Source organism: Myotis davidii, unplaced genomic scaffold, assembly GCF_000327345.1.
Source record: "Myotis davidii unplaced genomic scaffold, ASM32734v1 scaffold187, whole genome shotgun sequence".
Lineage (NCBI taxonomy): Eukaryota > Metazoa > Chordata > Mammalia > Chiroptera > Vespertilionidae > Myotis > Myotis davidii.
In genome coordinates this window covers 207,385-223,319 of record NW_006383018.1, presented here as the reverse complement: position 1 = coordinate 223,319, position 15,935 = coordinate 207,385, and positions in this window count along the sequence as shown.

Below are 15,935 nucleotides of genomic sequence, written 5' to 3'. Positions count from 1 at the left end.
TCTTTTCTCCATTCTTTCGTGTCCCTTGTTTGTCTCATTCTCCTAGGGTGTCTCTTCATTCCCTCGTTGTTGTCCCGCGGGTCGGGACAAGCAACAAAGCAGCCTCACGCACACAAATTATCTAGAAGTAAGGGAAGTATTGGCCATCTCCTCCACACCCTTCACTCCTCTCCCACCCAAAGGAAGATTTCATAAGAAAAAAATTCAGTGGAGTCTGCAATAGTCCAGAGCCCTTCCTGGGTGACACGGGTCACTGACCAGTTGTTAAAGGGCATTTCACCTCATATTATTCTGGTAGGCAGTGGGGGAAATCCCCAACACAGCAAGGGGGTCCTGACTTCACAGGAGGGGAGCAGTGTGTGGCTATTTTAGTTTCTAGGGCTGCTGTTACAAAGTACCACAAACTGGGTGGTTTAAACAATAGAGACATGTTGCCTCACAGTTCTGAAGGTCGAAAGTCCCAGATAAGGTCTCAGCAGTCCTGGTTCCATCAACGAGCTGCAGAAGAATATGCTCCATGCCTCTCTGCCAGTTCCTGGGGGGTTCTGGAAATCTCTAGTGTTTCTATTTTTAAAAAATATATTTTATTAATTTTTTACAGAGAAGAAGGGAGAGAGATAGAGTTAGAAACATCGATGGGAGAGAATCACCGATCAGCCGCCTCCTGCACATCTCCCACTGGGGATGTGCCCGCAACCTAGGTACATGCCCTTGACCGGAATCGAACCTGGGACCCTTCAGTCCTCAGGCCGACGCTCTATCCACTGAGCCAAACCGGTTTGGGCTCTAGTGTTTCTTGACTGGTAGACAAATCAGCCCCATTTTTTGCTTTCATGTTCAGATGGCCGTCTCCCTGTGTGCATGTATGTTTCTCTACAAGGTGTTCTTTTACAAGGATTCCAGTCCCATTAGATCAGAGGTCTGCCCTCCTCAGTATGACTTGACTTTACTTCATCACATCTGCAATGACCCTATTTCCAAATAAGGTCACATTTTGGAGGTACTGGAGGATTAGGACTTCAACATATGAATGGTGATGGGAGACACAACTCAACCTGTAACAGTTTGTCCCCTGGTCCCCCAAAATTCATGTCCTTCTTTCATGCAAAATACAGTCATCCCATCCCAACATTAATCCACTCTAGCATCAGCTCTAAGTCTCATCTAAGTCAAGTATGGGTGAGATGTAGGATGATAGTCATCCCAGGGAAAATTCCATCTGTGAACCTGTGAAACCAGCCACGTCCTTTGCTTGCAAAAAAAGGGAATAAAAAGTAATAAAAACTAATAAAGGGACAGGCATAGGCTACATTCCCATGTAAAAAGGAAGAATTTAAGTAGCTACGTTTACCAGTATCTGCTCATGCCTCAATTTATGTTTGGAAAATATTGGCCATGTCCTCTATCTTACTTGGCATTCAATGGCAAGCTCCCTCAATCATAGAAATGTTGGTTTGCTGTCCTGTTATCCATACACAAATGCTCATAACTCTCCAGTTCTTGAATTCCTCTTGGAAAGTCGAAGCATCTTGAAATTCAGTGCTATTGCCACCACACTCCTGCCCTGCTACAGCTCACATTCTCATAAACATATACACACAAAGCAATAAATATCCTCAGAGCTGCTTCTTTTGAGCAAAGTATTGTTTTAAAGTGTAAGATTGGCCATGTGTTGATGATCAAAGAAGCTAAGTGATGGATAGATGGGGCTTTATTATATGGTTTTCTCTATTTAATATATATATAGAGATAGATAGATAGATAGATAGATAGATATAGAGAGATATATACATATATGTATACTTAGTTTTAAATTACATTTGATGTACAATGTTACATTAGTTTCAAGTGTACAACCCCGTGATTAGATATTTATATAACATACCCCTCTGACATCATACATAGTTATTATAAGATTGTTGACTATATTTCCTATGCTGTACTTTATATCCTCATGACTATCCTAACTACCAGTTTGTACTTCTAAATCCCTTCACCTTTTTCACCCATCCGCCCAATACCCCTCCCATCTGGCAACCATCAAAATGTTCTCCGTATCTATGAGTTTGTTTTAGTTTTGTGTGTTCATTTATTTTATATTTTAGATTCCACATATAAGTAAAATCATATGGCATTTGTCTTTCTTCATCTGACTCATTTCACTCAGCACAATGCCCTCTAGGTCCATCCATGTGTTTAGAAATGGCAATATTTCATTCTTCTTTATGGTGGGGCCATATTTTGTTGTATATATACACCACTTCTTTGTCCATTCATCTGTTGGTGGACACTTAAGTTGCTTCCTTATGTTGGTTATTTTAAATAATGCTGCAATGAACACATGGACACATATGTCTTTTTGAATTCGTGTTTTGGGTTTCTTCAAATAAATATTCATAAATAGAACTACTTGGTCTTTCTTTGTCTCTTGGTACAGCCTTTGTTTTCAAGTCTATTTTGTCTGCTATAAGTACTGCTACCTTAGCTCCCAGCTTTTCTTTGTTGTTTCCATCTTCATGAAATACCTTTTCTCATCTCTTTACTTTCAGTCTCTGTGTGTGTTTTTATCTGAAGTGAGTCTCTTGTAGACAGTATGTGTACAGGTTTGTTTTTTTAAAAAATATATATTTTATTGATTTTTTACAGAGAGGAAGGGAGAGAGATAGTTAGAAACATCAATGAGAGAGAAACATAGATCAGCTGCCTCCTGCACATCTCCTACTGGGGATGTGCCTGCAACCCAGGTACATGCCCTTGACCGGAATCGAACCTGGGACCTTTCAGTCCGCAGGCTGATGCTCTATCCACTGAGCCAAACCGGTTTCGTTATCTTATCCAATCAGCTACCATATGTCTTTTGATTGGAGTATTTAAACCATTTGCATTTAAAGTAATTGTTGATAGATACGTAGTTGTTGACATTTTGTTATTAATATTTTTATCTTGTTTTTCTTCTCCTTCTTAAAAAAGTTCCTTTAACATTTATTGTAATACTGGTTTGGTGTTGATGAGCTCCTTTAGCTTTTTCTTGCCTGGGAAACTCTTTATCATCCTCCTAAATTAATGTACTCATAATTTGAAAACAATTCTAGAAGAAACTCACCATACTTGCAATACAGAACATTTCCACAAGAGGACACCACAATTCTAGCCAGACACCTTTTATACTGAAGGCACGCCCCCTGGGGGAGGAGGAGGTCAGAAACGCTGTCTTTTGTAGAACACAACCAGATGGACCAGGAGTGGGCACACGCCCAAGGACAGCCACTCTCTTGACCATGAAGCTGTCTGAAAGCCAGATGCAAAAAGCCCCACCTCCGGAGACTGTCCGGGCTCCTCAGAGTCTCAGGAAGCTGCAGAGATGTAAGGGATTGACAATGCAAAGGTGAAAATCCATGAGCTAAGGAGAAAGCTAAAAGGGTAATAATGAATCACTAATAAATAAATCAAAGGTTTCTATAAGCAGAAGCTATGGGAAAGAAGAAACTGAAAAAAACAAAAGATATAAGACGTTAAAAGAGATACATAGGTCAGGGAAATCTGTCAATGGAAAGAAGAGAGAGCAGCAACATATGCAGAAATGCAGTCCCATTGGAGGTGGAGCCCAGAGGGAAGCTCTCAGACCCCTGCTGCCAGCGCCCGGAGCTCCCGCTCTGTGAGGCCTGGCCACAGGTGGATTTCCTTCTTAGACGTTTCACAGATCCCATCTTCCTCAGTGTAGCATGTCCTTACAGAAAACCCTTTGCCTTTTGCTGACCTAGCAGCAGTTGAGTCTCTTGTTTATTTCTACGAAGGGGGAAAAGGAAGAAAGAAAGAAAGAAAGAAAGAAAGGAAGGAAGGAAGGAAGGAAGGAAGGAAGGAAGGAAGGAAGGAAGGAAGAAAGAAAGAAAGAAAGAAAGAAAGAAAGAAAGAAAGAAAGAAAGAAAGAAAGAAAGAAAGAAAGAAAGAGGGGGAGGGAGGGAGGGAGGAAGGGAGGAAGGAAAGGAAAGGAAGGTATTCCCAGTATATTAAGTTAAAAAAAGGCTACCACTTAATAGCATTTCTTTACAATCCAATTTTAAAATGTGTAATATAATGTAAAGTCTGGAAGTATATTCATTGTTACAGAACAGAAAGGGTTCACCCACCGAGCACTAGCAGAGCCAAACTCTAGGCACTGAGAATTACAGTGGAGAAATATTGATTATTTTATTCTGAATGGCAACCCCCCGGGAGAAAGGGAAGCTAATGCTCAAAAGCCCAAGCTCCTGGCTGGAATATAGGTTACAGATTCTACAGGACAAAAATCACAAGACACCATGGGTTAGGTTTTAGGGTTGTGCTGGGAGCTGATTGGTTGGGAGGGCAAGAAATCATTTATTGAGTTCTTGAGGGCAGTTCTGAGGTTTGTACTGGTGTCTATTTACCAGGTTCATGGGAAAGTAGCTGGGGGATCGTTCCACCTTAAGACTCAGGAGCTGAAAGATAACTTAGGTCAAGATGTTATCTTTAGCCTGATGGAGGTCCAGACCTAGTGATCATTAGAACAGTCTGGGCCTCTGGGGTTGCTGATTATGGGAGAAAGGCTAGGACTTTCTCCTTCTCTCTCTCTGGGGGAGAGAGAAAGGAGGAGTAAGAAGGGAGGAAGGAAGAGGAAGAGAGAGAGAGAGAAGAATTCTAGAGAGCTAGGATTTAAAACTAAATTTAATCAAAGTCATAAAGACCCTTGGTTTCAACATCAAGATATAAACAGCAGTTATAGCTGAGTGATGATATCATGAGCATATTTTTATGTGGCACCAGTATTCCCCCCCCCAAAAAAAAACCCACAAGAGTATAGTTTGTTTAATGTTTTAAGTGCCACTCTTATTACAAAGAAACAATTTTTAAAACCAAGATATTTTTAAAGAGACTGTGCAAGGCTATAGAATGTCCCGGAAGGAGCATGTGATTTGGGTTGGGCCCCAGAGGCCTTGCATAGTATGGGTGTCCTAGGCGCATCTTCACAGGGCCCCTGAGTAAAGTGCAGAGCTAGTGCCTGCAGGGAATGCTGAGAACAAGGTGCGGGCTAACTGCTGAGGCAGAGGGCACCCAGAGATTATACAGGACACAAAAAACGGAATGTATCTGGTGGAGATTGTTTTATTTTTTTAGACTTGTAAAAATGACGCACTATTTGATAGATACATTAGATGTAATATGTCTATGGGCCATCTGTATGTCCTCTTTGAAGAAGTGTCTATTCAGGTCCTTTGCCCGGTTTTAAATTCAATTGTTTTATTATTACTAGAGGTCCAGTGCACAAAATTCGTGCACTGGGGCAGGGGTTCCCTCAGCCTGGCCTGCACCCTCTTGCAGTCCAGGACCCCTCAGCAGATGTAGCAGTGTGCCAAGTGGCAAGCGGCCAGGGAGGAGCCCAAACCAGGGCCGGGCAAGAGGCTCCCACCATAGCAGCTGCGCTCACCAGCCATGAGCCCAGCTTCTGGCTGAGTGGTGCTCACCCTGTGGGAACACACTAACCACCAGGGGGCAGCCCCTGCATTGAACATCTGCCCCCTGGTGGTCAGTGCGCATTGTAGCGACTGGTTGTCCTGGTCATTCCACCGTAACAGTTACTTAGGCTATTATATATATAGATTTTGGTGTTGAGTTGTAGCAATCCTTTACAAATTTTGGATATTAAACCCTTATCAGATGTATCATTGTCAAATATGTTCTCCCATTCAGTGGATTGTCTTTTCATCTTGGTGATGGTTTCCTTTGCTGTGCAAAAACTCTTTAGTTTGATGTAGCCCCATTTGTTTGATTTTCTTTGTTGCCCTTGTTCAAGGAGATATATCAGAAAAAAATGTTGCTATGAGAAATGTCTGAGATTTTATTGCCTATGTTTTCTTCTACGTTTTTTATGGTCTTTAATACATTTTGAGCTTATTCTTGTGTGTGGTATAAGAAGATGGTCTAGTTTCATTTTTTCTGCATGTATCTGTTCAATTTTCCCAACCAATTTATTGAACAAAATACATTTTGTCCATTGTATGTTTGTGCCTCCTTTGTCAAATATTAATTGACTTTAAAGGCGTGGGTTTATTTCTGGGCTCTCTATTCTGTTCCATTGACCTATATGTCTGTTTTTTACTATAATTACTATAGCTTTGTAGTATAGTTTGATATCAGGTAGCATGATTCATCCAAATTTGTTCTTCTTTCTCAGGATCACTGTTGCTATTTAGGGTTTTTTGTGGGTTCATATTGATTTTTGAAACATTTGTCCTGATTCTGTGAAATATACTATTGGTGTATTGATAGGAATTGCATTGAATCTGTAGATTGATTTGGGTAGTATGGACATGTTAATGATGTTAATTTTTCCTATCCATGAACATAGTATATGCTTCCACTTATTTGTACCTTCCTCTACTTCTTTCTTCAATGTCTTATAATTTTTTAAATTTATTTTGTTAATCCTCACCTGAGGCTATTTTTCCATGGATTTTTAGGGAGAGTGGGAGAAAGACAGAAACATCGATGTGAGAGAAACACATCGATTAGTTGCCTCCTGCAAGAGCCCCGACCAGGGCCTCAGTCGGGGAGGAGCCTGCAACCAAGGTATGTGCCCTTGACTGGAATCGAACCTGGGACCCTTCAGTCCTCAGGCCAATGCTCTACCCACTGAGCCAAACCAGCTAAGGGCAGTGTCTTATAATTTTTTAAGTACGGGTCTTTTACATCCTTGGTTAAATTTATTCCCAGGTATTTTATTCTTTTTTGAAGCAATTCTGAATGGGATTTTTTTATTTTATTTTTTTTAGTTTCCCTTTCTGATAGTTCATTATTGGTGTATAAAAATGCAATGCATTTTTGGATAATTATATTGTATCCTGCTACTTTACTGAATTCATTTATCAGTTCTAGTAGTTTTTTGGTGAAATCTTTAGGGTTCTCTATCTACAATATCATCTCATCTGCAGATAATGACAGTTTTACTTCTTCCTTTCCAATTTGGATGCCTTTTATTTCTTCTTCTTGTCTGATCACTGTGGCTAGGATTTCCGGTGCTATGTTGGATAAGAGCGATGAAAGCAGGCATCCCTGTTCCCTACCTTAAGGGGAACACTTAGAGTTTTTGCACATTGAGTATGATGTTGGCTGTAGGTTTGTCATAAATGGTCTTTATTATGTTGAGGTATGTTCCCTCTATTCCCACTTTGCTGAGAATTTTTATCACAAATGAATGCTGGATTTTATCAAATGCTTTTTCTGCATTTATTGATATGAGCATATGGTTTTTATCCTTCAATTTGTTTATATGGTGTATCTGGTTAATTGTTTTTGCAGATATTGTACCAACTTTGCATCCCCAGAATAAAACCCACTTGATCATGGTGTATAATTTTTTAATGTATTGCTGATTTCAGTAATTGGTTCTGTTTCAATAGAGAACTCTAATAAAACTTGCCAATAGGTTCTAAGGTCAGTTATAAAACAAGACCTTCAAAAATATGAATGAAGATAGCAGCTTTACTTGGATGAAGTGTCTAAGGATGACAGTGTAGGATGACACTAAATTTCTGTGTGCCTATTAAAATTCAGGCTGATCTCAGACTGGAAAGGTGATAGGTTTCGTTCTCTACTCTCACTCCACGGTTCTCTTAGGGCCCTTTTTACTCTGGGGCAAGTGGTTCTTCTAGAGCACTTCCCGCAGGAGAAAGCTTTGTCAATATTAATAAATCCTCGTAACATCTCCAGTGAAGGAGGAAGTGGTTCCCAGCAGAAGTTCCCAGTATTTGTTTTGTAGGACTGTTGTAACAAATTACCACAAACTGGTTGGCTTAAAACAACAGAAGTTTATTCTGTCAGAGTTGTGGAGGTCAGAAGTCCAAAATCAAGGTGTCAGCAGGGTTGTGCCGCTCTGGAGACTGTGAGGGAGAATCTGTCCTGCATCTCTCTCTTAGCTCCTGGAAGCTGTCAGCAATTCTTGGTGTTCCTGGCTGTTAATCACTGACTGTGTCTTCATGTGGCCCTCGGTCTGAGTATGTCTATTTGGCCTCCTCTGAAGAGTGTACTTGCCATTGGATTTGGGGTCCAGCCTAACCTAGGATGATCTCATCTTGCGAGTCTTACTTTCATTACACCTGCAAAGACCCTTTCTCCAAATAAGGCCACAGTCATGAGTTTGAGGGAGACACATCTTCTGAAAGTCCACCATTGAACCCACCACAAGAGGCAACCGAAGACACGGGCGACAGATAGTCAGAGGTTCTGCTCATCTCTCTCTTTTAGTGGGTGGGGTGAAAAAACCCCATGCTGGGTGTTATCGATGAGATTTCTTCCTTTGTGTATTCTGAGAGTTAAAACCTTTTCCTTGACTAGAGGCTCAGTAGCAGATGTCTGCTCTCACTGGAGGGATAGTCAAGGAGCCCGGCCAAGGGGGAAGTAGTGCTAATATTTTACTGAGGAGACTATAAAGGACTCTCTAAGGAGGGAGAATATGTGTGCTGTTGGATGGACAGATTGCAAAATAATTTATCTTAGTTGTTATTTATTTTTTTCTTCCCCATCTTCATGCCTTTCCTAAAATAAAAACAAACAAACAAGTGAAAAAACGTCCCCCAAACCCATTCTGTCATGTTCTATTTGTTTATTTAAAAAGACAGAAATAAGAATGACAAATGTTAACTTTTTTTTTATCCTTGGTGGGACTTTTGTTTTGGAGGTTTTATTTTTTCTGTATTTTTACAATGAAAAAGGTAATTTGATGAATTGTCATAATCAACAAGAGACATCATAGATGTGTTGTTAAGGAATACTGTTTATCCTTCAGATGTTTATTTTTCACGATGAGCCTGGATTTCTAAGCAGTAAGATAATTGTATTCCTGTCTAGTCTGCCTTAAAAAAAATTAAAGTGACATCATTCTAAGAAAAGAAGTGTGATTACCCCATTGTTCCATCTATTTAGAGAACAACTTTAGCTATGGAAAGAGCAACCATAGCAAGGCTAGCAGGTTCGGGCTTGAGTGTGGATGGTGCTGTGCTTACAGAACTAAAAATATCACAGAGAAAATACCTTCTTCAAAAAGATCTTACCGACCCCACCCCTCAAGGCCAAAAATATGCAATATTTCAAAAACTAAATTAACTATACTGCTCTGTGGACCACATTTGCATTTATATATTTTTTTCTCCCCTTATGTTTAGGCCTCCCTCTCTTTTGGCCAAAGAGTTACATTATTTTAGTGCCAGATATGTTTAAAAAGCTGTCTATCTATTCCATAATTCTCACTCCATAATTAGAAAATGGAAACTCTTGCCCTACCTGGTTTGGCTCAGTGAATAGAGCGTCAGACTGAGGACTAAAGGGTCCCAGATTCGATTCCAGTCACACATGCCCGGGTTGTGGGGGGCGTGCCCCTCCAGTAGGGGGCGTGCAGGAGGCAGCCAATCAATGATTCTCATCATTGATGTTTCTCTCTCTTCCTCTCTGAAATCAAAACAAATATATTTTTTTAAATGGAAACTCTTAATGTTAATTAAATAACTGAACATGACACAATCAGTATCAAAGCCAGGGTCTAGCTAGCACATACCCTGCCTAGCACATCATGCCTGAATTTTAAGCAATTTACCAAAACTGTTCTCAGGAATATTCCAGATCTTGAATGAAATGACAAGAAATAACTGATGTCATTTTCATCATTTCCCCCTAAACTTTCTTGAGAAATGTATTATGGTTCAAAACGTAAAAATATCTCTACCTTATCCTTGAGTCTTTATTTTCAAATTTCTAATTCATTAAATGTATTATTTAAAAACAACACACACAGACAATTTAAATCCCAGAAGTTATTGTAGGAACTTCAGTAAACTGTTTACCTGCTCAAAAATCTACAGGGTGTTGCCCCCAAAATGTATAGACACATCAATAGCTGCTAGTTCAATTTTGAAAATGAAGTGTATTTTAATAAACAATGTCTTTATAATTATTCGAAGTGTGTATGCATTTTTTGGGACACTCTATATTTACTCCTATTTGAGAGGATTAACTTAAATTGGCATATTTATTTAATTTCTTTGTGCAAATTTTGAACTTTCAAGTTGAGAACAGTGTTTTATCTGTGTGCAGATAAGCAGTTATTAACACACCTAAAAAATCCTGTTTATCAATTGTGGCTCATTGTAAAGAATAATATGTCAGGCCCTAGCCGGTTTGGCTCAGTGGATAGAGCTTCAGCCTGTGGAGTGAAGGATCCCAGGTTCGATTCCAGTCAAGGGCATATGCCTAGGTTGCAGGCTTGATCTCCAGTAGGGGGTGTGCAGGAGGCAGCTGATCAATGATTCTTTCATCACTGATGTTTCTCTCTCCCTCTCTCTCTCTCTCTCTCTCTCTCCCTCTCTTCCTCTCTCTCTCCCCCTTCATCTCTGAAATCAATAAAAATATATTTAAGAAAAAGGATATGTCAGAATTAAAGGTCAATTTCACCCACCATATCTTATTTAATTCTCACAACAACCCTGAGCAGGAATTTGTTTTCCTTATATTTTAGCCCATATACACCTGAGCCTCAGAGACGTCTCAGGGTCCCAGTTCTATGAGACACATCAGCCTTACTTAAAAATAGGGAACTCCAACTAAAGTGTGTCATTTAGTTATTACTATAACAATGCTCGTTTCTTAGGTTTGATAAATGTCCTATAGTTGTGTAAGGTGTTAACATTGGGAAGGGTATATATTGTGCTATATGAAACTATACTATCTCTACAACTTTTCTGTAAATCTAAAGTATTACAGAGGGTGGATATGGGGAGGAGGAGGTCCATGGGGGAATGAGGAGAGGCATCTGTAATGCTTTCAACAATAAAGATATATTTTAAAAAGGTATTTCAAAATAGAGACTTAAAAAGGGGTCCTCTATTCTCACGGTTTACAAGCATTTTAGAACTGGCAGGGGAGAATATAACCTATCCTTTTGCAGCTGCGGATACTGATGCCCAAGCTGACACTTGTAAGCTCAGACCAGACCAGAGCTCCCCGGTTCTTTAGCAACACTGGCCCTGATTTGCAGGAAGTGTGTAGAAATCTCATCCTTTTATTAAAAAAAAAAATGCTTATCAGGAAGTCCACAGATCACATCTAACCTTGGGAGCACATTCAGGCCGATATGCACAATCTGTTGCAATGCCTAAATTCATTGTCTCTGCGAACCAACTTTTCTATCACATGATTATTTAAACACGTGCACCTGGTAAGGTCGCCAGCCATTATTCCCACCTGGCCCGTTTTGTAGGCAGACACGTTCTCCCTTCTTCTCGTTCTTCTGTTGCTTTTCTTTGACACTGCAGCCTTTCTTCACCTTGACTCCCCCATGCCCCGCCTCCGCTGAGTGAGGCGGTGAGGGTCACACTGGGAGCAGAATTGTGAAGATGTGTGCTCCCCAACCCCCTGTCCTTTGAGAGACTTAGGCATAAATTACCTGGTGTGCTTGCCTCTCATCCTTGAGCACTGGGGCCAGGGAGAAGCACATTTCTTCAGGACTGTGCTCTGCGACCCTTCCTAATACAGCTGCTTGATCTAATTCTGTACACCAGCGAAGGCTGCATGTGGGTAATTCCTTCCTTCCTACAGTGTAAGCCACCTCACTGATGGGGGTTGGATTTTGATCTCTCCTAGTTCCCGTTTCCTGGGCTGACTTCGAATGCTGATTCTCTTCTCACCCAGTCCTGACCTCTAGTTTCAGTTTCTGAAAACTGCTGCCCTTGGCTACTGAAGGATCATATGATCCACTGTTGCTACTGAACATATATTAAGGAAAAGAAAGAAAAAGAAAGAGGCACTTATTGCATTATTATTGCCAGTTTGCCTACCTTCTCCCAAAGGCATGGGACTTCAAAACCACTTAGGAGAAGAGAGAAAAATTAATTTTAACAACCCTATTTTTATATTTTACACATTCCCTTCCAGTCTTGGTTCACATGCATAGACATCTTACACAATTACACGATAGAGATTCTGCTTTATATTTAATGTTTTCCCTTTAATTTAAGTCATATTTTTCCCATTTTGCTACAGTCTTCATTATGTTCATTTTAGTAAATTCATAATATGTGTAATTTATGATGTTAACTGTGTGTCAGGTGTTTAACATATGGTTTTATTATTTCACTTGATGTGTGCTGTGAGATGAAAAAAGTTGAAAATCGCTGGCATAGAGATATAAATGGAAGCCATGGAGGTAGGCGAGCTGGCCCTGGCAAGGCATGTTGTGAGAAGGAAAAAAGGGCTGAGAGCAGAGCCATGGGAGAGAATGTGGAAGAGATGGGCAGGAGGGAGAGCAGCAGAGCTATAGCGATGGCTTTCCCCAGGATCCTAAAATACTAAGTGCTGCTGAGAGGCCAGTAGGAGAAAGTTTGAAAAAGTGTCCAGTGGATTCAGCAGTCAGTCCTTCACTGGACCCCTCACGGGAAGACATGGTGGAGCAGTGCGGTGTGGGTAACCCAGATTTCAGTGACTGAAGCAGGTATGGGAGGTAAGATACAATCTATATGGACCTTTTTATATGCATGTTGGTTTGCAGTTAGATATATAGTAAGTCTCCTCGGTATCTGCAGGGTATCAGTTCTAGGACCCCTGTGGACACCCAAATCCAAGGATGTTGAAGTCCCTTATATAAAATGGCACAGTATTTGCATATAACCTATGTATACCCTCTCTTGTTAAATACATTTTGGCTTTAAAAATTATTAATGTCTTTTCAGCTGTAAGCATGGGATACCCAAATAACGGCGACTTACACAATAGAGACCCTCCCATTCAAAGTGTGAGCGCTCTGGGAATACTTTGGCTGCTCTTTGTGGTCCTAAGATGAGAAAAGCATCTCCAAATATCCTGTCCTTGCATGACAGCCTCCAGAGGGATAGCTCTCCTCATGTGCCTCTCTTCTTGTCATCAGGAAGCAAACCTCCCTGAAAGCTCCAACAGACACATGCCCTAATGACTCCCTGGCTTTAAAACTCACCCTCCCCCCCCCCCCCCCCCCAGCTGCAAGGACGTTTCATCAAGCGAACATCTGGAATTTTCCCTCTTTTATATTGGGAGGTAGATTCTGCTTTCAAGGAAGTATGGGAAGAGAAAGATGGGTATATAGACAACCAAGAGTTCCACAAAGGGTATGGAGAAAGAGAATGTGGTAGCAAGAGACATGAGCTTAATGCAACTTTTTAACTTAAAAAAAAAAAGCAACACACAGTTGAAACTGAGCATGCTTAAATGCTTTTTATAGGAAAAATATGATCATAATAGTGTGACCCCTGTAATTGTGAGATGCAATGGGATGTAAAACATGAGAGGTGGACAGGCACTTCTCCCATTCTAATTGGAGAGAAGGAGAAATGAATGAGGGTGGATGAAGGTGAATGTGTAGGTTTGTTGGGAGGTGAGGGAATTCCCAGTTGATGGCTTCCGTTTCTTCCCCGTGAAGTTGGTGACTGAGTCACCTGGTGAGGGTAAGGGAATATTGCCCAGGCAACACAGGATTTCCAGCTGGTTTTAAGGCACAGCTGAGGTTGGCTGCCCTGCATTTAAAATCACTCTGTTCAGGAGTGTGAATGATTTTTCCCCCCTCCAGCTGCGCTAGACACCTGGTCACAAGTGTTGAGAAGGCAGACAGATTAATATCTCAGGGGACTTTCTGCACAAGTGTGATACAATAAATGAAACAAGGGAAGAGGATATTATCGAAAAAGCACTTGCAGTGCTAGAACACAGGATCTACGCTGGGAGAAAGGGAGTAGATCCACAGGGAGGAAGTTAAGACAACAAAGGGTCAGAGACAATGAAGTCGCTGAAGGATTGATAAGAGTGAGAGGAAGGATTGGGGGACAAGGCACACCAAATGGTCTCTCTGGACATATTTCCAACATGGTGCAGTTCTGAATGATCACCAAGTTCAGAGTGTTGCTTTGAAATGAGTGGCGAAAGCACAATTAAAAAAAAAATACCAGGAGCTATGGTGTTTGGGAGGGTCATCTATATGGCCTGTGGCCCAATATATAAAACTAGAGATATATGAAAGAAGTGCTTTTCAAACTTCAAAGTGCATACAAATCCACTGGAAGCCTTATTAAAATACAGATCATGATTCAGTAGAACTGGAGTAGTACTGAAGCTCTGCATTTCTAACAAGTTACCAGGCAATTCAATTTGGTCGTCTGGGAACCACACTTCTAGTGGCAAGACACTGGATAACCTGTCATTGATTATCACACATACTCTGTGTTTTATTTAAATGTCCTCTATCCTCTGCTGAAATGGCTGGACCTTAGAAGAGATATGTTCTATCTGGTCCCAGCTTTAGCTGGTTGGGTGTGGAGAACCTGATACAAGTAGAAACCAATCCATAATCTGGACTCATCGGACCAAAGTTTCTCATGTGAATCTGAACTAAAAAATGGAGATGGAAACTCTAAAGCAGTGGTGGGCAGTGGCATTTCAAGATCCATTTCCCCCATTTAGTACCCCAAATCAAGCTAACGCCTTATTTAAGTTGAAGTTTTGGGGAGTAGTAATCATGATGAAAATGGTTCTTGGGGGTGGGTGGTGGTGGGGGAATGGAGCAAAGGCACAACATTGATATGAGACAAGAGACCAAGCTCTAGAAGGAGAGTGGTTATCCCTGACACAACCTCTCCTCAAATATACCTTATACAGCATCTGGTCTCTCTGGCCAGCCTTCTGGAGTCTCTTCTTTACCTTGGCTAAGTCACCCTCTTTTCTTGAGGGGTGTCTTGATTTAGAAGACTCCTCCAGGAAGCTTCCCCTGCCACCTGAGGCTGTGGGTGCCCTACATACACTTATAGCATCCCATAGTGTCCAGATCATAGCATCCATCACTATTTATGACAACCATTTGGATACTTATGTGAGATATCTATATATATGCACATATATATAAAGTTAGACATTCTAGTTTCATTTATTGTTATCAATCTTCCCTTTTCACATAAAAAGGAGCTCAAAAGAAGTTAGATAACTTGCCCAAGATCACATAGCTTGTGGAATTGAAGTTTGATGGTTGCCTGTCTTAAAAGTGTTTGTCCTCTAAAGTATGTGTGAATCACTGTTGAATATGAGTAAAAGAAAGTTATTTGTTGGACCAATCAACTTTCTAACAGAACTGGGTAAACAATTGTGGTTAAAAACTCCTGTGATAACAAAAGTCCTGAACAAAGAGATCATTTATAAAATACATAACTGGTAGATCAGTGACAATACCCGATTCTATTCAGTGCTGCAAATTCCAAAGCCACAGCCAGGTGTCCATCTTGTCCTCATCCCTTGTCCTGAACGGTTAAGGGACCAACTGGAATCTTGGCTTGGACTCTGGTTGCCAACACGGGCCCTCCGTGCACACAAACGTTGTTAGAGCTTCCTTCAGTCTAGGAGTTGTCGTGTCCACGGACACCGGCCTGCCTGTGTTTGTGTCGTATCCTTCCTTACAAATGACCCCAGATGCAGAGTGATGCTGTGTTGCTTGCCTAGAAGTGTCTCCACCTGCAGTTCTCTGCACTAAGCAGTGAAGAGGTTGACAGGCACCCGCTCTCTGTGGCTGCAAACATGCTTAGTCAGCACCTGCACTGGCAGGATGAGCAGGCAAGTCCAAGGGGTGCCTCGCACTCATTACCCCCCGGCTGTTTCTGTAAACCACAGGATCCCTATCACGGGCGACACAAGACATCCAGACCCTCAACCAAATTTATCGAGGATCCCATTCCGTGCTCTTGTGCAAACACTGGGGTGGTTATGTTTTGAAGATGCTTTTAGCCAAACGCAAAGCTGTCTTCAGAGATGTTCTTTGCTCCCGTGGCTCGCGCAGACGCGAATTCCTGAGAGGCTGGGAAACGTCCCGCCGGGCGTCAACGGGCACCTCCAGAACCAACGCTCCGCAGCCCACGCGTCGCCTC